Source organism: Megascapheus bottae, chromosome 22 (assembly GCF_031878675.1).
Source record: "Megascapheus bottae isolate mThoBot1 chromosome 22, mThoBot2.hap1, whole genome shotgun sequence".
Classification (NCBI taxonomy): Eukaryota; Metazoa; Chordata; class Mammalia; order Rodentia; family Geomyidae; genus Megascapheus; species Megascapheus bottae.
The window spans coordinates 22,234,326-22,256,694 of NC_143530.1; the positions used below are offsets into that span (position 1 = coordinate 22,234,326).

The 22,369-nt window shown below is 39.4% G+C and overlaps 1 protein-coding gene across 5 annotated transcripts in view; it reads right to left on the bottom strand.

The window, feature by feature from the left end:
* The window catches only part of Rnf144b (ring finger protein 144B), a 129,790-nt gene extending 108,017 nt beyond the window's left edge, over positions 1–21,773 (bottom strand). For 4 of the 5 annotated variants that reach the window (XM_090356325.1, XM_090356324.1, XM_090356322.1 and 1 more), the window contains exon 1: positions 21,361–21,773. The gene's annotated coding sequence lies outside the window, so the exon portion shown is untranslated. The remainder of the gene's footprint in view (positions 1–21,360) is intronic. The other variant, XM_090356326.1, reaches the window with a different exon arrangement.
* Positions 21,774–22,369: the final 596 nt, after the last annotated feature.

Sequence of the window (22,369 nt, forward strand, 5' to 3'; positions counted from 1 at the left end):
AAGGGCCGGGAGTTTGGCCTAGTGGTTAAAGTGCTTGCCTAGCATGCATGAAGACCCAGGTTCGATTCCTCGGTACCACATACATAGAAAAAAGCTGGAAGTGGTGCTGAGGCTCAAGTGGTAGAGCTCTAGCCTTGAGAAAGTCCAAGGACAGTGCTCAGGCCCTGAGCTCAAGCCCAGGACCGGCAAAAAAAAAAAAAAAAAACCTAAATCCATTCAAGGAGTGTCCCAAGAAACCTAAGACATCTGACCATAATTTGTAAGCCTGTATTTGACCTCTTCCTCCCCATTGTGACTCCGGAAGAGTTCTCTTATTTCCAGAAAAGTACTACATAGCCATTCATATTCTAGAGAAGAGCAAGCCACTAGAAACCCAACACTTGCTGGCAGGGGAATAACTTACACTGTCGGCAATCACAGTCCTGAGTGACACCAAATGTGAGATGAAATCTGTTGTGAAACCAAGACATGAGCACAGATCAAAACCAAGGGGACCAAATTAGCTGTAAATCTTATGTGTTTTGATTATTTTTGCATGGTCCCTTTTTCACCTAGGTATTTCTTGCAATTCAATCCATTTTATGCAACTAATTAATGGAGTGCTAGTTAAAGATGGAAGATGGAATAAAATAACGTCTCAAATGTTCACCATCCAGAAATGGCAATGATAGGAACTCAGAACAGAACAGCAGAATAGTGGCCAAGATACAAAAGAAACACTGAGAACATCAAACTCCATTGTTATCTTGAAGAGTCAGTCAAGGTGAGAAAGAACAGGGTTTAAAGGACAAATAGGAATTCACTGAACACAAAGCAGGTAAATTGCCTGAAGCATTATCAACAATACAGAATATCATATTAACTAACACTATCCATGAGGGTATTTAATACCAAAACCAATATCCATCCTTCCTAATTCAACACCACCACCACAAAAAATTGCAATAACTATTTTTGTACACATAAGGTATTTTATGAATAAATAATTAATGAGTAAATGACCCATTTACTAAGGAGTGACTTTTCCCAAGATATCACAATCAGTATATTTGTTTTACAATACTCCCTAAATATTGTCTATGTTTTACAGATGAAAGACCATTAGATCAAGGTCTCTTGGCTGGTCCATAGCTTGGGCCAGCTTCTAAAACAAATGTAGTTAATGCCATTTGTTCCATTCCTAATCATATCCTTAAATTTCCTTTTCATAAGTCATCTAGCTAACCCAATCTCTAGTTGGTAGAGTAAAAATCTTTAAGTTAACATGGTTTTGTTTTTCCGTAGCTATTCTGTGGAACTCAATCTCAAACCAGAAACCCCCTCCCCTTCTTCTTTTTCCACACTTACCAAATCATAAAGCTACTTGCTAGAGACAGATGGAGAAGTAGAAAGATGTGTGGTTTGTAGGGTTTGGATCACTGCTAGTAGACTTTTGTGTGGTTTGGGGATTCCCTACTTTGAAAGGCCTCAATTTTCTATGTGGCAAAAGGAAGAAAAACTCTACAGTTGAAATGACTCAAGAAAGAACTTAGGATATTTTAATACTTCTTCATGCTTCATTACACTGAAGTTTTGTTTTCATTTGGGTTTTTTTCCTGACCAATGTATACCAGAACTAAATGCATTTAATGGAATGAACCCAAAGGAAATGCCTTTCCAAAGCACAGAGGGCATCCAAACATTAGCACATTTAGAGAAAGAAAAAAAAAAGGAAGAGTTTGGTAAGAAATCAAATGGGAAAGAAATGGAAAAGAGGAAGAAGTCTATATAAAAACAAAGACCCACAGAGGCATAAGGGAATCAACCTTGCCAGTCCTGCCTGTGGAACAGATTCAGCCTCGGTTTCTTTCTACTTCCCACATGAAAAATACTGCCACGGTGGTCCCTGAATTCTCCCCAGAATCAGAAACAAGGCCTAAACAACTAAGGCTGGATTGCTTAATGTGGCATCATTCTCGTGCTTTTGAGGAAATTATACTGAATTGTGGTTGAAGACTAAAAATTAGCTAAGCATTCTTTTAAAACTTTAGTCAAATTATGGGTTTGAACACACAAGAAGAAATCTTCGTTGTTGTTGTTGTTTTAATCTCACTTTAAGCTAAATTAGTTGAACCCACTACAAAGATGAACTGTGTGCTTAGGGCAACCTATGCAGTTAATAGAGCTACAGAAAAGAAACAGAATTAAGGGCACAGACAAAAAAAAACAAACATTTTTCTGTTTTTCCTGCTTATTTTTCCCTTTAGTAACAGGAAAAAGAAGCAAAATTACCAGATTTCATATATATATATATATGGTATAAAGATGGGATTTTAATGTCAAAATTGCATTTCTTATTTGCACATCTGTACTGGGGCTTCTACCCAAAGCCCATACTTGAACTCAAAGCCCATTCTTTTCTTGCTTATATCTCCTATTCAACCACTTGGGTCATACCTCCAGTCTGGAATTTTGCTCTTTAAAAGTGATTTAATTTTTCTTCATTGAAATTGACCCCCCCAAAAAGTCAAGAATTACAACACATGGTGAATATAATGTACTGGTTTAACAGGGAACTAGTTTAATTTTCAAGGCAGATGAGAGAAAGCTAGCTCTGGTGATGCATATTGAGTCACCCAAAGCAGGCAATTAAAAAGAAATGATTCCACTGTTATACTAAACATTGACAGGCAACACCAAGAACACCTTTCCCTTTAAAATTAGTATTTATTTAGCAATAAATACTAACCTATGTGCAAGCATACCAAAAGAAATGTTGTTCTTCAAGTCATAAGTAGACAAAATTGTTCCTACTAGGTTAAAAGAATTCCATGTCAAATGTGGTAAGGAAACTGGAAAAACTGAAAAGTAGTGAAGGGAATTCACTTACCAGAAAAGGATATGAAAATAATCAACTCATTCAATGAAAACATAATGCAGAATTAGGTCAGCAAGCACTGAAAACATAATCCAGAATTAGGTCAACAGCCCGACCTAGAAGCTTCCTTCCTGTCTCCAGACTCCACACAGAAGTCACTCAGAGGTGGCTTTCTCCCCAGCCAGTCAGTCGACGCTTAAAAACTCAGGGAAAGGCAAGCCTCTCCTTCCCTGGAGGGGTAAATGTCCAGAGCCTGCCCCAGAGCCTTTCTGGAATCTTCCTCATAGTAAATCAGAGCTGAATGGAGCATTCACTGTCCTCATAAAGAAATTCTGTGTTGCAGGTTAGAAACCTAGAGTCCGTCTTGGAAACTTCTTCAGGTCCCAACCATCAAAGAATCTGCAGAGAAAAGTGAGACACACAAAACCTAGCTCTCCTGTTCCCTTCAGAACTCTTGGTGGAAGCCTGACCTGACTTCAATGACAGCTACAGAGGTGGCTCCGCCTGCTCCTGTTTATCACTGGCAAGAGCCAAGCCCGATCCTCTGCCCTCTCCCTTTCCAAGGTTCCTTTTCCCTCCTGTTCCTCCCTTGAAGCTTGAGGCTAGGAGGTTGGGAGTTACTAACTGTAGATGACTGTGCACCTAAAGCCTGGGCATGAAAACACACTTCCCGAGACATGAGACGCACAACACTAGCTACTGAGGACGGTGAGAGCTGAAGATAGAAATGTTTACCTTCTATTAAAAGCTGGAAGTGCTCTGGTCTTAGTGGGAAAAAGCTACGTTCAAGCCCCCATTACCAGCCCACATATGAAAAATGCACACAAACATGTATACACAGATATTTACATGGAGGGGCATGCATACACACACACATAAAGACCTACTAAGGAAAAACTAGACCAATTCAAAAACACATAGAACAAGCACTTCTTTAGATCACCATAAGACACAATCACCAAATTATTTTCCTTCCAAAAAGGACGCACATGGGTAATATTTCTTTTTCCCAAATTCAGAGTTAATATCAGAGGTAGAACTTAGGCAAGACTGTCAAAGCATTCTTCAGGAGTTAGAAAACATCATACCACTGAGGTCTGGCCTCAATTATATAAGGGCAGATGGGGTTTAAATCAATCTGGCAAATATTTGCCTAGGATGTTTTGGTAATGAGATTTAAATTCATACCTCAAAAAATGTGAGCTTCCTACTTTTTATCTGCTCAGTCAGCTGAGGAGTCGGGGCGGTAGCTCGATGGTAAAGCATTTGCCCAGCATGGACAAGCCCTGGCTTCCATCCCAGAGCCAGGGGTGGAGGTGGGTCGGTCAAGTAGAAACTCTTACTTGATCATCATCTTTGCTTTAAGGAAAGCTGGAGATTAGGGGCAGTATTCATATACTTCTTTCCTAGTCATTGACAAAGAGCTGTCTGTTTCCAGTGTAAAACGAGTCTTTTTATGAAACACTGGATCAGAGTCCCACATGGAACTCCCTTCCTTCCTTCTTTACTTTCACAGCGTGCCACCAGACTTTACAACTTGAGTTGAAGCAACTTCTAGAAGTGACACCTATACACAAAGTAAAGACAAATCATGCAGGCCTAGCATGCACGAAGCCCTGGGTTCAGTTCCTACATATCACATATACAGAAAAAAAAATGGAAGTGATGCTGTGGCTCAAGTGGTAGAGTGCTAGCTTTGAGAAAGCCCAAGGATAGTGCCCAGGCCCTGAGTTCAAGCCCCAGAACTGACAAAAAAAAAAAAAAAAAAAAAAAAAACAGTATCATCATTAAAGAATGATGCCAAAGTCATTTTAATTAGCTATATTAGACACACAAAGATTTCAAATCATACCTTTGAGTAAAGATTACAGTCATGTCTGTACCTAATTTAGAGATCTCTGACTTTTTTGAATTAAAGCAAAAATAAGGTTATAAACTCTACTTTGAATACGGGAATGAGAGAGAAGAAGGAATACTAAAAAGTTTGTTTTGAATATGTGCATATGTTAGAGGACTTACCTAAGTTCCTATAAACCATTTACTATTAAAATGTAAAACATTACTGTGATACAGTATGCAAAGTTTCATGGAAATCAAAGAATTCTTAATTACAGTCTGAAGTGCCCTCTAGTGTTTGTATGCATAAACTTCTTTTAAAATAATGTGCCAACCCAGTGCTGGTAGCTCATGCCTATAATCCTAGCTAATTAGGAGGCTGAGATTTAAGGATCATGGTTTGAATCCAGCCCAAACAGGAAAAATCCAAGAGACTTTTATCTCCAATTAACCACAGAAAGATGGAAGTAGAGATGTGGCTCAAGTGGTAGGGTACTTGCTTTGAGTAAAAGAGCTTAGGGATAGCACCAAGGCCCTGAATCCAAGCCCCATGACAGAAGGAGGAGGAGGAAGAGAAGGAAGAGGAGGAGGAGGAGGAGGAGGAGGAGGAGGAGGAGGAGGAGGAGGAGGAGGAGGAGGAAGAGGAGGAGGAGGAGGAGGAGGAGGAGGAGGAGGAGGAGGAGGAGGAGGAGGAGGAGGAGGAAAGTCGGACAATTTTTACTGTACAGTCCTAGATTCAACTTATTGTCTTGCTTTCCTACCTGGTTCCCTACAGTTTTCTAGATTTTTTTCCATTAATAGAAAATGCCATTAACCTAGAAAAATTTTGAGAGGTTGGAATGCCACCCTGACAGTACTCAGAACTGGCCATGAAAGGTTAAAACAGAGAGCTCTGGAGGCTAGAAGACTGCCTCCCTTCCTTACTGCTGGGAGGGCTGGGCCTTGAAAGCTAGATAAAGTGGAATACATGTTTTAATTATGCCTAGGTTGCAGTCTTCACTCTCAAAACAGGAAGGGAGCCACAAACTGTTTTGTTTCTACGATTGGAATAGCAGTATAGATGCCTTGTTTTCTGCACATACTCATGGTAATAAATAAGCTTGCCTATGAGAACTCAGGGTTTAGAAGCTAGTGAGCCCTGAATCTCCTTGGCTCCCTGCTATCTTTACTCTCTCTATGTCTTTTCTCATTTTTTCAGCTTCAGTGCCCCACTGTGCTATTCCAAGTTGTGGGTAGCAACTAAAGCTGCACACACACACACACACACACACACACACACACACACACACACAAAAGCTGAAATTGATTTAGTAGCGCTCTACTTAAGGCTTTCAGCTTCTGCCTTAGTCTTGTCTGGTATTGTATGAGACACACAAGCAGTGTGCAAGACGTCACGTTAACACATGGATGAATCTGACTAATCTTCACTTCTTGATCCTTCTTATACTCGATGGCCCCAACAGAACCTCTCTCTCAAAAACTTGCTTGCTTAACTTAAAAATAAACTCCCAAGTAAGCGGCTCCAAGGACAGTGTTGTATCTCCTATCCCTGACAGATGACAGAAGTGCCAGGGAATGAAGGCCCCGCCCCCTGGAGTAATGGGAGGAGTTGAAGTGAAGGGCATGTGAGGTATTCACAGTGGGCAGGCTGAGAGTGCTGCTGTAGGGAATGGAGATGACATTGACATACCTGCTGCTGTTTTCACTTCAAATGTCCCCCTCTGGGCCACCGCGTTCAAGTATGTTGCCAGACTGTGGTGTGGTTGGAAAGTGGTAGAACCTTGTGGGGACAGGAGACTAGTGGGAGGAAGTTAGGCTATTGGAAGTGTGCCTTGAGGAGGATATTGAAGCCACAGGTTCTCCCCACTGTTGTCTGTTCCCTGACTGCTGTGCAAGGAACATCTTCCTCCACCACATACTCTCACTCACAATGTTCTTCCTCACCACAGGCCTAGAGGCAACAGGGCCAAGCAATCATGGATCCAAACCTCTGAAATTATTAGCCAAAAGAAACCTTTCCTCTTTTTTAGTTGACTTATCTCAGGTATTTAACCCCTTTGCTATTTCTTTTATGATATGCTTCTAAAATTGTGAAATCATATTGTTCTGATGGAACCCTGGGATTTGAACTCAGGGCCTTTTTTTACTTGAGCCAAATCAGGCATATGTCCACCAGACTTGTGATGTTGGCTTTTTTTTTTTTGGTTGGTTGGTTGTGCTGCTTGAACTCAGGGACTGGGCACTGTCCCTAAGCTCTTTTGCTCAACGCTAGCACTCTTACTTTGAGCCACAGCTCCACTTATGGTTTTTGAGTGGTTAATTGATCTCACAGGGACTTTTCTGCCTAAGCTGACTTTGAACTGTGATCATCAAATCTCAACCTCCTAACTATGTAGGATTATAGCCATGAGCCACCTGTACCCAGCTAGGGATGCTGCCTTAATATGCAATAAATCCCTTCAGCAGAATGAGCTCAAAAGTAGAAGTGCATACTCAGTAAAATATTGAGGAATAAATTTCTGATGCTCAGGGAAGCTGATAATGAATGCCACGCTGCACAAATTGTCATTACTTGCTACTTCCCCAGCCCACAGTCAGTAGGGAAGGGCCAAAAGGATATCAATAATGAAAACTCGAAAAAAAAATCTGTTGACAAAGCATTATAATCCACAGAATGAATTAGATTAGTCACTATTTTGAGAACTCTGTCCTTGTAGCCTATGATTTATCACATGCAGCTGTAGATGTGATTACATAATATCAAGATCCACTAATGGCTCTTCCAAGTTGACTTTGCCAATTTTTTTTTTATTTTACACCATAGTTCATGTATAAAACCACACATGTTAGTACTAAAAGCAGAAAGTTTTTACAAAACAGTTTGCTGTTGCCAATTTTGTGTATGGGTGATCAAGACAGATAGTTCGTTTCAAAAAGGTTGATGTTTTTAATATAATCCATGAATTCAAATTAGTATGTTTAGAAAATTAGTCCATTTAAGACAAAACATCCAAGGCTAGGCATGGTAATAGCTCACACCTGTGATTCCAACTATTCTGGAAGGTTAAGTTGGGAAGATTATGCTGAGGGGCATCCAGACATATAAATAAAACCATGTCTCAAAAGAAATCAAGATTGGGCCTTCCTTTTGTAAGCCCAGTTACACAAGAGACAAAGATGGGAGGATTTCTATCTGAGAGAGAGAGAAGACAGAGAGAGAAGAGAGAGAGAGAGAGAGAGAGAGAGAGAGAGAGAGAGAGAGAGAGAGAGGCTTAACACTTAAACATTTATTTATTATTGTCAAGTAGTTGAACAAAGGGGTTTCAATTCAACATATGAAGTTATGAGTATAATATATTTAGATTAACATCATCCCTTTCATTATTCTCCCCTATCTCTTCCATCCCCACCCATCCCAGTTCAACATTTACAACAAAAGCATTTGTTTTGGGAATGGTAACTAGCATAATTTTTTTTTAAATATTGGTAAAGGCTAGGAGTTTTGCCTAGTGGTAGAGTGCATGCCTAGCATGTACAAAGACCCAGGTTCGATTCCTCAGTACTACATACATAGAAAAAAGCAAGAAGTGATACTGAGGCTCAAGTGGTAGAGCTCTAGCCTTGGAAAAAGTCCTAGGACAGTGCTCAAGCCCTGAGCTCAAGCCCAGGACTAGCAAAAAATATATTTAGGTAGAACACAGTGTCCAAAGTAAAAACAATAGTTTCTGAAATTAATATATCTACTTTTGTGTATGTGTCAGTCCTATGGTTTGAAATCAGGGTGGGGGCACTGCTGCTAAACTTCTTTTAACTTAAGGCTACTGCTCTACCACTTGAGCCACAGCTGCACTTTCAGCTTTTTGGTAGTTTGGTAGACATAAGAATCTCACAGACTTTCCTGCCCAGGCTGGCTCCAAACCACAATCCTCAGATCTCTGCCTCTTGAGTAGGTAGGACTTACAGGCATGAGCCACCAATGCCCAGCTAGGTATCTGGTATTTTTTTTTTTAGTTTTCATTTTTGTGTTGGCAGTAGGGCTTGAACTCAAGGTCTGGGCACTATTCCTGAGCTCTTTTGCTCAAGGCTAGCATTCTATCATGTTGAGCCATAGCACCACTTATAATTTTCTGGTCTTTAACTGGAGATCAGAGTCTCATATATTTTCCTTCCTCGGTTGGCTTCAAACCATGATCCTGAAATCTCAGCCTTCTGAGTAGCTAGGATTACAGGTGTAAGCCACCGGCACCAGTCTTTTTTTTTTTTTTTTTAAATTAAGACATAGAGCAATGCCGGAGCCAGCAGGCAGCGAATGGGGATTCCTGACTTAGGGGGTAGGGACTTGGAAAAGAAGAAGAAGACAAGAAAAAGGTGGGGTTGGGAGGACCACAGCCCAAGTCAGCAGCCCAAGAAGGCAGTGAGCTGAAGACTGTAGCTCCGTTTATTTCAAGTTCCAACCTTAAATACTTTTCTTAAAACCAGGAAACTGCCAGGGGTTACATTCGTACAAAACAGCAATCAAGTCTCAAATAGGTTAAGTGAGAAGCAACTGACAGCCCAAAGTCATCATGATAACAGATTACTTCTTTGTCTACTCAATTGTGCAGGTCCAAGGTCACTGACCCCATACTCGGTCCTCAACAGAGCAATACCAAAATTGGAAAAGGTGACAGTATAAACATATGTGTCAATTTATCCAAAGTTGTAATATTGTGCCATTTTTCAATAGAAGCTGTATTTATCAAAATTTACAAATGTTTGAATAAGCCAAGAACTAAACTACAATTTTTTAGAAAAACTGATATTAAATGAAATTTTAAAAAAGAGCCTGGAGCCTTACAGTACCAAATGCTGCCTGCCCTTTTCTGTCCATTGCCAGTTGGTGCTACTGAAAAGCAACAGTAAAAAGCATAAGTTCTGTCACCAAATTTAGTATTTGCTACATATGCATTCTGCTCTGCCTAGAAGTATCACTATAGAGATAGGGAACCCTTAAAATATGACTGTGCTAACAAGGCACTGCTGGCTCACAACTATAATCCTAACTACTTAAAAGGCTAAGATCTGGGGCTGGAGGTTCAGATCCAGGCCAGGAAGAAAAATATCTGAGATGTTTATCTCCAGTTAACCACTAAAGACAGAAATAAAGATGTGACTCAAGGGGTAAAGCACCAGCTGTGAACAAAAAAGCCAGGCAAGAGCACAAGGCCCTGAGTTCAAGCCCCAGTACTGGAAAATACATATATGTTATATATAATATATTATAATATGATACTAGATAACATATTAATAGTGTATATGTTAACATTTATATGCTAATTCTGTTATCAGAATAATACACAATCATATACTATAGGTATATTTTTATATGTGGATTAACCCAGGTTTTTATTTTTCATGCTTTTATTGTGAATTTGATTGTGTCAATCACATTTTAGATATACAAAAGCTTTCCTTTTAAAAAGGAAGCAATACAGCCAGGAGTTTGGCCTAGTGGTATGTTGCTCCTCTCCAGGGCAGCAACACGGGAACATCAGTGGTAGAGTACTTGCCTAGCATGCACAAAGATCCAGGTTCGATTCCTCGGTACCACATACATAGAAAAAAGCCAGAAGTGGTGCTGTGGCTCAAGCGATAGAGTGCCAGCCTTGAGAAAGCAGCCCAAGGACATTGCTCAAGCCCTGAGTTCAAGCCCCACGATTGGCAAAAAAAATTAAAAATAAATAAAAAGGAAGCAATAGACATTAAGTAGGCAATTAGCAATATGTTCTCCCAGATAATGAAAACACATAAAGTTCCTGTTATGTAGTAAATTAAACCACTATTATTTTTTCCAGCTACAATAATAAAGTATTGACAAAAGATAAACATTTTATTGTGCACTAGGTGTCCTTCAAATTAGGGACCAGCCTAATGTAAAACCAAGATCTGATTAAAAACATTTATTAGGGAGCCCATAGTTTGCTGGTAGTGAGAGGGAAAGGAGAAATGGCTTCCAAAGATGTGCTGTGAAATTAATGGGTAGAATTTAATTCCAGCAGGAAACTAGAGACAGACTCTTCCTCACCTCCATCTCATCTAAGCAAGATAATTGTTTCAGAAGCTGGATACTGGTGGCTCAGCCCTGCAATCCTAGCAACTCAGAAGGCTGAGATCTGAGGACTCCAGTTCAAAACCATCCCAGGCAGGCAAGTCTGGGAGACTCTTGTCTTCAACTAACCACCAAAAATCCAGAAATGGAGCTGTGGCTCAAGTGGTAGAGGATTAGCCCTTGAGTGAAAAAACTATGACCTTGAATTCAAGCTCTAACACCAGCCTTCCTCCCTCCCCCCGGGCCAAAAAAATTATTAGCTTGAATAATATGCGGACTGCCATCAGCCTTTAACTAAGGGCTTCTGGGGGCTGATGGTACTTCTCCAGCATTTCAATATAGTAGCATCAGGAAGTATAAAACATAGTGGAATATGCAGGGTAGTATTCACATATACATATATATATTTATCATATACATATCTTACAATCATATGTGGGATGTGGAACTTTTTGCTGCTTGCTTGTTCTGGAAGTGCACCGTAATACTCGAGTGTCTATGCCGACCCAAGTTCAGGCAGATGAGCATTCTAAGAATTGCTCAAAGGAACACAACTTTTTCTAGGTATCAGATGGCAAGCTAAAGATCTGTTGAAGATTTTTTTTCTTCACCTTGTCTTCACCTCTATATATCACTCATCAATTGTACAGCTATCTTCCTTCTTTAAAAAAAAAAAGTATGATAAGCATTTGCATGGTCACATCCTGAGTAGATGTTAAAGAGCATTAGAAATAGCATATGCAGCTGTTAGTCTCTCCAAATACACAGGCCAAGGCACTGAAATGCCCAGTCTGCAATGCTGGCAGTGAAAGACAAGAATAACACTCCTTTTTATACCACAGATGAAAGGCAGATTATGGCTTGAGAGGCAGGGTGGGCCTAACTCACAGGCAGAGAATAGCACTGAGGTCTAAGAGATGAAATGATCCAGGAAGGACACAAATTCAACTAATCAAAGGCCTTTCAATCCACAAGAAATTAAGTTCTGTGAAACTTTAGAATAAAATATATATCTTGGGTCTGGGAGTTTGGCCTAGTGGTAGAGTGCTTGCCTAGCATGCATGAAGACCCAGGTTCGATTCCTCAGTACCACATACATAGAAAAAAGCCGGAAATGGTGCTGAGGCTCAAGTGGTAGAGCTCTAGCCTTGAGAAAGTCCAAGGACAGTGCTCAGGCCCTGAGCTCAAGCCCAGGACTGGCAAAAAAATAAAATAAAATAAAATATATCTCTCACAACTGCCTTTTAAAATTATGAACCAGCTCTTAAAATTCATCAATGAATAACAAAATTCTTCTTGTTGTTCCTGTACTAGGTCTTAAATTCAAAACCTGGGCACTTTCCCTTAGTTTTTCCACTCAAGGCTAGCACTTTACCTCTTGAGACACTCCTCCATTTCCTGCTTCTTGCTGGTTAACTGGAGTTAATAGTCTTCTAAGATGTCTGGGATGGCTTTGAACTGTGATCCTCAGACCTTAGTCTCTTGAGTAGCTCCTATTACAGGCATGAGCCACAGGAAGTCCAGCATAAAACATTTTAGTTTTATCTTATGCCCTGTTATAGGAGAACGAATGTGGTAAAGGTAGCAAAAAATTAAATAAACATAAGTGCTACCAAATGGAAATAAAAGAAGCTATAAAAGAGCATTTAGGTACATGCTTATGATATATAAGGCATAAGCACAATAGTGTATGATACATGTTTCAGCTGCATTAAAGCTTTAATATAAAGAGTAAAATATTAATGGATGCTAAGTAACAGAGAGGGAGTTATGGTAGACTATTGCACTACAGATGAATATTAAATAGTCTGTCTTTAAAAAGCTGGAAGAAATTTGGATGTAATCATTTGTCATAATCAGTAGAAACCTTGGGCTCTCCTTGCAGAGATTTACAATAGAGCAAAACCTAGATACATAAGGCCATATAGTATGACACTAAATGTAAGGACCTTCAGGATATAGAAACAAAAGCCATATAATGAGTGATTGTTGTCCTTAATGTACTATGTTATCTCTCATCTCTTTTGCTGTCCCTTGGTTATCTCATATTGTTACAGTATCTCACTTTGTCATCTGATATATTGTATATATACTTACTTGGTTATTTGAAATCGGATAGGGAAGGGGAGAAAACAAGATGAGGGGCTGGGGTGGGGGGAGGGAAATGGGGACCAAGACATGAGAAAGGGTATCAATGTTTGCGAAGTAATGCACCTTCTATCTGGTGAATATAATGTAACCCTTCTATTAATTATAATAAAAAATATATGAAAAAAAATTGGATGTGAAGAAAAATGATAGCTGATAGAGAAGATAAGCATTTTGTACCACATCAAAACATTACACATTGTACATACACACTGGAAAATAGTAGCCTATTGTCATGTATTATTTTTATGTTTTATATCTATCTAAAGAATAAAAACTGTTCTTATTTTCTTGGGACTATAGACTTTCAGTCATTTCATTTTTCTACACACACACACATTACATTTTGGGCATAGATAGGTAACACTTTTAAAATCAGGGGAAAAAAACAGAGGTAAGTTATATACATTATAAATTTAAAGAACAGATAGGGAAAGATGAAAAGAGAAGAGGAATGCCAACTCATTTATTCATACACTCACTTGGGCAAAGGATTCTTCCATCAGTCAGTGCAGGAATGTGTAATAATTACACATTGTGAAGATGGTTAAAGCCGGGGAAGTAGCTACAACTATAGATAGGCTGATCACAGAGTGTCTATCTGGAGGAAAAGTCAAGCTAAGTTCCCAAAGAACCCAGGATAACTTCATACACAATGGAGAGGCAGCACCGGCTGCTGGCCTCCTCTACCTTGGTGACATCAAGGTCCCCAGTGTGGCTGGAACTCTGAGAGAAAGATGTTGAGTGAAACAGAGGGGCAGGAGGATTAGGAAGACAAGCCAATGTAAATTCCTTCAAGGACCTGAAAGCCAGTGATAAGGAATGGGCAGTTTAATCCCCATACCAAGAAAGCCATTAAAGAAATTAATTAGGGAGAGAACAACTCTGATTTAGTTTCTTTTTCCCAGTTGACAGCTCAGCTGTCTAGTGGACTGAAGGGAGTGACGGTCTGAGGAAACTGTCTTTGCCCTTATTGTCCTTGTCATCTATTCATCTTCTTCTTGCCCCTTTACCCCTCCAATTACTGGGCCCTAAAACCCTTGCAGTCCTAAGGCTGGCACCACTACTTCAAAGGAAAGTCTACCAACCCTGTTCAACCAAGTTCACAATACCACTGCAACGGGGGCTCTGTCAACCATCTCAACCCTCTCTACTTTCTAGGAGGTCTTGTCATACAGATCCCCCCTTACTGTTTGCTCTCTAGCTCTCCTCTAGAAGGAGTTTCTCCTATTCCCCCCATCATTGCCAGCTCTACTGCTCAACTTACCTCTCCTTCAAACCCACATACCTTCTAAGTTCCTGGTACTAGACCGTATAGTGTTTTCTTTACAAATGGTTTTGATTCATGGAACTGTAACATGTCTCATATGGAAAGGGACTTCAGGGATGGTCTGGTTCAACATGCATTGTTTTATTATGAGGAAATAGGTCTGGCAAGGTCAGAGACTTTTCTGAGGCCTACAAGGTCAGAGAGAAACAAGTCAGGACAACTACAGTTTGGATGTGTTCCCAAAGGCCCATGGGTTAAAGGCTTGGGCCCCACAGGGCACTGCTACTAGGGAGTGATGGACCTCAAAAAGATGGAACCTGTGGGAGGTCTTTAGGCCATAGGGGATGAACCCAGGACAGGGTCCCTCTACCCATGCTTCTTGGCTATGAGATGAGCAATTCTGCTCCACCATGATATACTGCCAGGCTACAGGCCCAAAAGCAGGAGAACCAACTGTTGTCATGAACTGACACCTCCAAAATTGTGGCTTACAGAAAAAAAACTTTTCATTTTCTAAATCAATTACCTTACAAGTTGTTTTTTTGTTTTGTTTTGTTTTTTGGCAGTTTTAGGTTTTTGCTGGTTTTGGATCTTGAACTCAGGGCCTGGGCACTGTCTTTGAGCACATTTATGTTCAAGTCTAGAACTCTACCACTTGAGACACAGTGCCACTTCTGGCTTTTTCTGAGTAGGTTATTGGAGATAAGAATCTCAAGGACTTTCCTGCCCCGGCTGGCTTTGAACTGTGATCTTCAGATCTCAGCCTTCCTGAGTAGCTAGGGTTACAGATATGAGCCACCAGTGCCCAATTTGCCTTGAGCTTTTATTGTAGTGACAGAATGTTCCATAATACAAGACCAGACATAGAGCTTTTGGCTTACTTAGAGCTCTTTACATGATTTTAAAACAGGTTTAAAATAACACTTGCAGATTTTAGGGCACCTTGTGATTTACAAAATAGTTCCGTGTGTATCATCTCACAGGATCATGAAAATTCCCGAGTAAAAATACAAAAAATGAGTTGACGAAAGATGAACTGCTAAGAGTGTTCAAGTTAGGATGTGGGCCCATATTCTGTGGAAACTGTACAAACCCCTGTCGTCAGAAGAAGTTAGACCAAGAGCATTAAGCGGCGGAGTCCTGTTTCTGTTTATTAATAGTTACTGAGAGTTTCTTAGAATGATGCTTCTGAGCAAGAGAGAAAATTTCAAGAACAAAGAAAATGTCAGGGGCTCATACTTTGTCATCCTAGCTACTTAGGAGGCTGCGATGTAAGAATCATGGCTCAAAACCAGCCCAGGCAATTAAAGTTGATGCGAACCTTATCTCCAAATAACTGTCAAAAAAGCTGAAAATGGAGCTCTAGCTCGAAGTGTACAGCACTAGCCTTGAGCAAAAAGCTAAGGAACAGTGCCCAGGCCCTGATTCTAAGTACCAATACTAATGAGAAAAAAAAAATAGTGAGGGAAGGGGAGAATAAAGAAAAGAAATGAAAACTTTTATCAAATGTATGATTTGACCAAGGTCAATTCAATGCTTTTATGGTAAATATCACTGATAGAAAATACCTTCTAAAATTGGTTTTGAGTACAAGCTAATACATGATTCCACTGTATTAAAAAAAATTACAGGTGTTCTTGTAGTAGTCATTCTTAAAATATTTGAATTATACACAAATTGGATGATCTGAATGTAATTTACCAGCACCTTTCAAATTCTATGACAAAAAACATTTTAAGTAACAAATTTATGTCTTTTATGACAAATTTCCACTGTTCAGGATGCCAAAGAGGATGACTGCTTCAGAGGAAATATATTTTGGAATGTATTGCATCCTGATGCTACAATTAGTTCTATTCTTGTTCTGAAAATGGAAGAAGGTCAGGAACCCCACATAACTGACGCTTAACAACAGCAGCTGACATGGGCTGGCACCCAACACTCAGCCAGAAGTGGCTCCCTCTTGCCTTTAGAGCCCTACATAGCTGAGTTAACAGGACAGAACACTTATGCAAGAATAGTTGTTTCCTCACTCTTTGATTTGCATTTGTTTTGAAGAGCTCAAACAATTTCCCCCTAAACCATAAACCTATTATTGTCAACTTTCCTTAGGGCATGCTGGGTACAGTCTTAAGTGTGGCAACCTCTTCTAAGTATGAAAGGAAAAAGACTGCATTTACCACAGATGCTAAATACCCATAGGAATGGAGCTTGTTTTCTCTTTTAAAATAGTTGTGGCTTTAAGAGAAATCTTGTAGGTGCATTCACCGAAAGTCTAATGTAGCTACTTAGGGCTTTCATATTATTATTATCTGTTGGAGAAAGGGCTACAATAATAAATCAACCAAACAATAATACTTGTATTTTAGAAGACTAAGAACCACCAGAATAGCAAGAATGTGCATGCAAAATGAGCATCGCTCTCATACCATCAAATCTGAACATTTTAGGACATCCTCTATGACTGCATTCCACCCAGTTCACACTCCCTGGCAGTTAAGCCACCCAAGTAGTGATATGTGGATTCTGGCTAAGCTCAGTGTAAATGCTGTGAGCCTGGTGATATAGAGGAGTTAGTAAAAATACCTACTCCACATATTTCTCATACCTACCCACAGACCCCAGGGCTGTGGTCCACAAATAGACAGCAGGCTTCCAGTATATTGCCTTGGCCTCAGGGGCTGGTGCATTCTTCAGACTGAAATGCAGAGACTCTGATTCACATCGCCATCAGTCTCTATGTTAGCCAATGTTTAATCAGATGGGATGATTGGTGAAGGATGGTATGTCAGCTCTAAAAAGCACAATTTCTGAGTTTTTAAAGCACCGCATTATAAGTTTGCACATGAACCTTTTAAGTTCATTGAGAATTCTGGGACAGTAATGTTTGCATTCATGTTAGACTATTTTTATTTCTGGTGGAACGGGGAAGCACACTGAAGTTGTTTTTATATTTAAACTTTAGATGAAAGCAATAAATAAATAAAATGTTTAGGAATTCAAAGTAAGTAACTAAAAAGTCAATCTCTAGCAGGGAGCAATGCCTCACACCTGTAATCCTAGCTACTCAGAAGACTGAGATCTGAGGATCGCAGTTCAAAGCTAGCCTGAGCATTAAAGAAAGGGAAACTCTTATCTCCCTTTCAGCCTCTTCTGGGGCTGTGGCTCCAGGGGTAGGGTGGTAGGCTTGAGCTAAATAGCTCAGGGACAGCACCCAGCCCAGAGTTGAAGCCCCATGACCAACAAAAAAAAAAAGGAAAGAAAGAGAAAGCCGGGGCAGGGAGTTTGGCCTAGTGGTAGAGTACTTGCCTAGCATGCATGAAGACCAGGGTTCAATTCCTCAGTACCACATACATAGAAAAACGCCAGAAGTGGTGCTGAGGCTCAAGTGGTAGAGCTCTAGCCTTGAGAAAGTCCAAGGACAGTGCTCAGGCCCTGAGCTCAAGCCCAGGACTGGGAAAAAAAAAAAAAAAGAAAGTCAAACCTCTGATTTCTTAAAAAATTAATTCTATGTAAAGAACCTTTTAATTTTCATTAAAGTCAAACAGGATGCGAACATGCATTATCAGTGAGAGGTTTATATTTCCTGATAGTTTTTTATTCTGTAAAGGTACTATGTTATAGCCAGGTAGAATGGGAGAAAAATGAATTCTACTGTACTGCAGTCCATTGACAGAGTTACCGTGATCCTCACTATCTTAAGACAGCATGACATAGACAGTACTAGACAGATGCTACACAGAAACCAGAAAGTTCTCTCTCATCTAGTGTGTCTCTAAGAATATCATGTTAACTACATCAGTGACTTACAGGACAAAAAATAATAAATGAACAGTCCAGAAGATTGCCTACATGAAAGCAAACAACTAGACTGGTTTTGTTGTTGTTGTTGTTACTTTTTAATTTATTTTATTATCTTTAAATTGTTGTACAAGAGGTTTCAGTTTATGTGTACAATGCTTGTTGATCAGCCTCACCTCTTCCATCATCCTCTCCCCACCTCCAGGGTCTGATTTTTTTCATATATTTTTATTGTAATTAATAGAAGGGTTACATTATATTCATCAGATAGATGGTACATTACTTCAGAAATATTGACACCCTTTCTCATGTCCTGTTTCCCATTTCCCTCCCCCACTCCCCCTCACAACTTGATTCCCCCCTTCCCTCTCCTATTTCAAACAACCAATTAAGCATATACAAAATGTATCAGATAACAAGGTGAAATATTGTAACAATATGCGATAACCAAGGGACAGCAAAAGAGATGAGAGACAACATAGTACATCAAGGACAACAATCACTCATTATATGGCTTTTGTTTAAATACCCTGAATGTCCTTACATTTAGCGTCATACTACATGGCCTTATGTATCTAGATTTTGTTCTATTGTGAATCTCTGCTAGGAGAGCCCAAGGTTCCTACTGATGATGACAAATGAAGGAGACTATTGAGCCTAAGTTCCTTTGAGTCTGGCTTACTTCATTTAATATGATTTTTTCTAAGTCTTTCCATTTCCTTACAAATGGAGCGATGTCATTCTTTCTGACAGCAGCATAGAATTCCATTGTGTATAAATACCACATCTTGTTGATCCACTCATCAACTGAGGGACATCTGGGTTGGTTCCATATCTTTGCTATGGTAAACAGTGCTGAAATGAACATCGTTGTGCTAGTGGATTTAGTATGCCCTTGTTTTTAGACGATTGGGTAAATGCCAAGTAGTGGGATTGTCCAGGGTCTGATTTTTATAGATCACTTAGTCTCTTTATTAATTTGTTAAGGTAGAAATGAAATTATTATCATGTAGATGGGTATCTCTCTGCAAAGCCCATAATTTTGAGGCTCTGTGGTTATCTTGCTTCAGCTCTGAGAAGACAGAAGTCAAAAGACCAAAGCAAGAAATCAGTGATGTCCAGTTTCCCCTTAATAGATGAATGGATACAGAAGATGAGGTATACATATACAATAGAGTTCTATGCTTCCATCAGAAAGAATGATATTCTTCCATTCATAAGGAAATGAAAAAGACTTGGAAAAATTATATTAAGTGAAGCCAGACCCAAAGATAAGTAGGTTGCATGGTTTCCCTCATTTGTAAAAACTAGAATACATCTATGACATTCTTAGCAAGAAATCTCAACAACACAATCGCTTAGTGCACAGGACCATATATAATGAAGACATGGAAACAAGAGGCTCTTATTATGTCCTGTATGTAGGGCTTTTCTTTTTCTCATTTCTCTTAGTTTTCTGTGCCTTGTGTCTTGTATACAAGATTAATTAATATGTGGAAGGGAAAGGGAATCACAGAAACAGCAGGACAAAGGATGAACTAATGCAGCATTGATGCTCACTTGACACTCTGTTGGATGTGAACCATATGACTTGGGAGGAGTAGGTAAGGAGGGGTAAGTGGGAAAAAATGAGGGATGGGGTAACAATGATTAAAAACAAATGGGCTTGGATTTTGGCCTAATGGTAGAGTGCATGCATGCATGAAGACCCAGGATCGATTCCTCAGTACCACATACATAGAAAAAAAGCTGGAAATGGTGCTATGGCTCAAGTGGTAGAGCTCTATCTAGCCTTGAGAAAACCCAAGAACAGTGCTCAGGCCCTGAGTTCAAGGCCCAGGACTGGCCAAAACAAAAAACAAAAAATCAAAAACAAAAACTAGAGAGTCGTTGGCTCTTAATTTTACTTACTGAATCCAAATTATAATTTTAAATGACACTAATGCAAAAAAATAGATATTGTTTTAATGGAGAATCGAACAATAGATTACCATAACCTCCTCCCCAAAGAAATGCTTTCATCAACAACAAGAAAACTGTGTCATGTACTGCCTGAATGCCTCATTTCCCCATACGACTATAGCCTACAAATTAGAAGCAATTCCTTTCTTGCAAGAAAACGGTCTTCACCAGGCTTGAAACCACAGTTACAACAACCCTCAGAGACAAATTTCCTCAGAGTGTCACACTATGGAATAATCTGCCTAATTTGGGCACTCCACAATGGACACTGTACACAGATATCACATTAAGCCGGGTGTTGGTACAGTCCTATAGGCAATCCCCTGAGTATTCTTCCTGAGTAGCCTGGGGCAGGAGGATCATTTGAGTCTAGGACTTTAGCGCTAGTCTGAAGTCCTCATTTCATAAACAACCATAATATAGCTTGCATGTCACATGTACACAGTTTTGTCAAGTAAAAACACTTCTGGCAAGGCATGATGGTTCACACCTATATCCCAGCAACCAGGAAGCAGAGGCAGGAGAATTATAAATTTCAGACCATCCTAGGTTACGTCATGAGATCAAACAGAAATTTTTTTGTTACACTCTTGCTCAGAAGACATACCATTCTGTTTGCCAATCATTGCTCAAATCGGTCACAAGATCTGATTCAGCCACATGGGGAGTCAGAAAACGCATTATCAGAAGGTAGAACGCAGAACTATTTGGAGAGTGATGCAAATAACTACAACAAATCGCATGAAACACACTGGAAGAAGAACATTGGCCTCTTGTTGAACACACAGCTGTTACATACCTAAAATGTTAATCCTAAAAGGCAAGCTAAAGAGGCTGTCACTAAGAACTACCAACCTCCAGCCAAGCCTTTGCTCCGTCACCAGCTGACTGATGATTGCAGCAAGTCTATTCATAAAATAATGTCACTTCTTTCTAGCCTATTGATTATAATCCTATAGAGCACATACCTTTAATGCCAGATATTTAAGGGACACAGGCAAAAGGAACCACCCATCTAAAAACAAATGAAAAGCACAAAGACTTGGGGTGTGACTCCAGGAATAAGGTGCTTGCCTAGAAAGTGCAAGGACCTGATTTCAATCCTCAGTGACACAAAAACAATCCTAAGCTGGGTACCAGTGGTACCAGTAGTCCATGCTTGTAATTCTGCTACTCAAGAGGCAGCAATCTGAAGTTCAGTCCATGGTTCAACTCCAACTGGGAAAGAACATTTATGAGACTCCAGTTAACCCCCAAAAAGCCAAACTGGAACTTTGGCTTAAATGGCAGAGAACCAATCTAAGGGGCAGCATCCAAACCCTGCCTTCAAGACCCAGTACTGGCACAAAAACAATACAAACAAGTTTTAATTTAGAAAGAACTATAATCCTGACTTACCTGAATTTAGGAGTGTGTAGAAAAGAAGTCTTCACTAGTTGCATTAGTAATGCTAAAAGTCAAGGTATTTTTCTCTTAAAAAGAACATTCAAATGCCAAATATCTTAATTTCAAAAAGACCCTACAAAAATAATGATTATCTGTTGGTTGTAGGGTTTTTGCTTTTGTTTTGATTTGTTTTGTCTTATTTAATAATCACTAAAATAAAAAATTACACTTTTGCTTAAGGAATTATAGCATGTAGCTTGTAGCTTGGATAATTCTTGTTCCAAAGTAAACGCACTCCAACATATAGAAGTAGTTGTTCTAATCAAAACAAAAGTTTTCTGCTCATCCTGGACTTGTCTTTGCATTACCATGTTTAGATGTACAACCTCTTTGTTGTTTGTGTTTATCGGCTTCTACTCGTTGCTTTTCTTATGAGTTGACAGAATTCTAAATTCTACGAGGCAATAATACAGCATTCTGTCATTTCCTTTTAAGAACCAGCTTATAGCATCTTCACTCAAACTAGGATTATTCTGCCCAATCAATTGGGATATGAACACTCCGATTTACTCCTTAGCATTCAACTAATCTTCACTTGAAAATTATGGTATGTAATATAAAAAGAAAATAGTGTAAATTATTCTTTGAGAAAGAAAAATAGGAAATTTGAAATTCTGCTTCCCTTGAAAAAGAGTTCCAATGTATCATCAAATAAAAGGAAGATTATGAAGCAAAAACTCCAAATATTCAGATCCCATGCTATTAAGTATCTTAGCTATTAGGGTAAGATAAATTTGAAACTAAATGAAATGAGAGAGTCCTGGGTACTTCCTAACTTAAGGTAGATGATCAGAACTAAGGTTAAAATTAACTCTGTTCTTTACTCTTCTATAAATGATAGCCTTTCTATGTGGAAATTCTCTACAATACAAGGAAAGAACATTCTTGCTTTCTTTCCAGTTGTCTACTGCCTTATTGGAAAAAATAAACCTTTATATTTGCATGTACCTCAATATTTTTC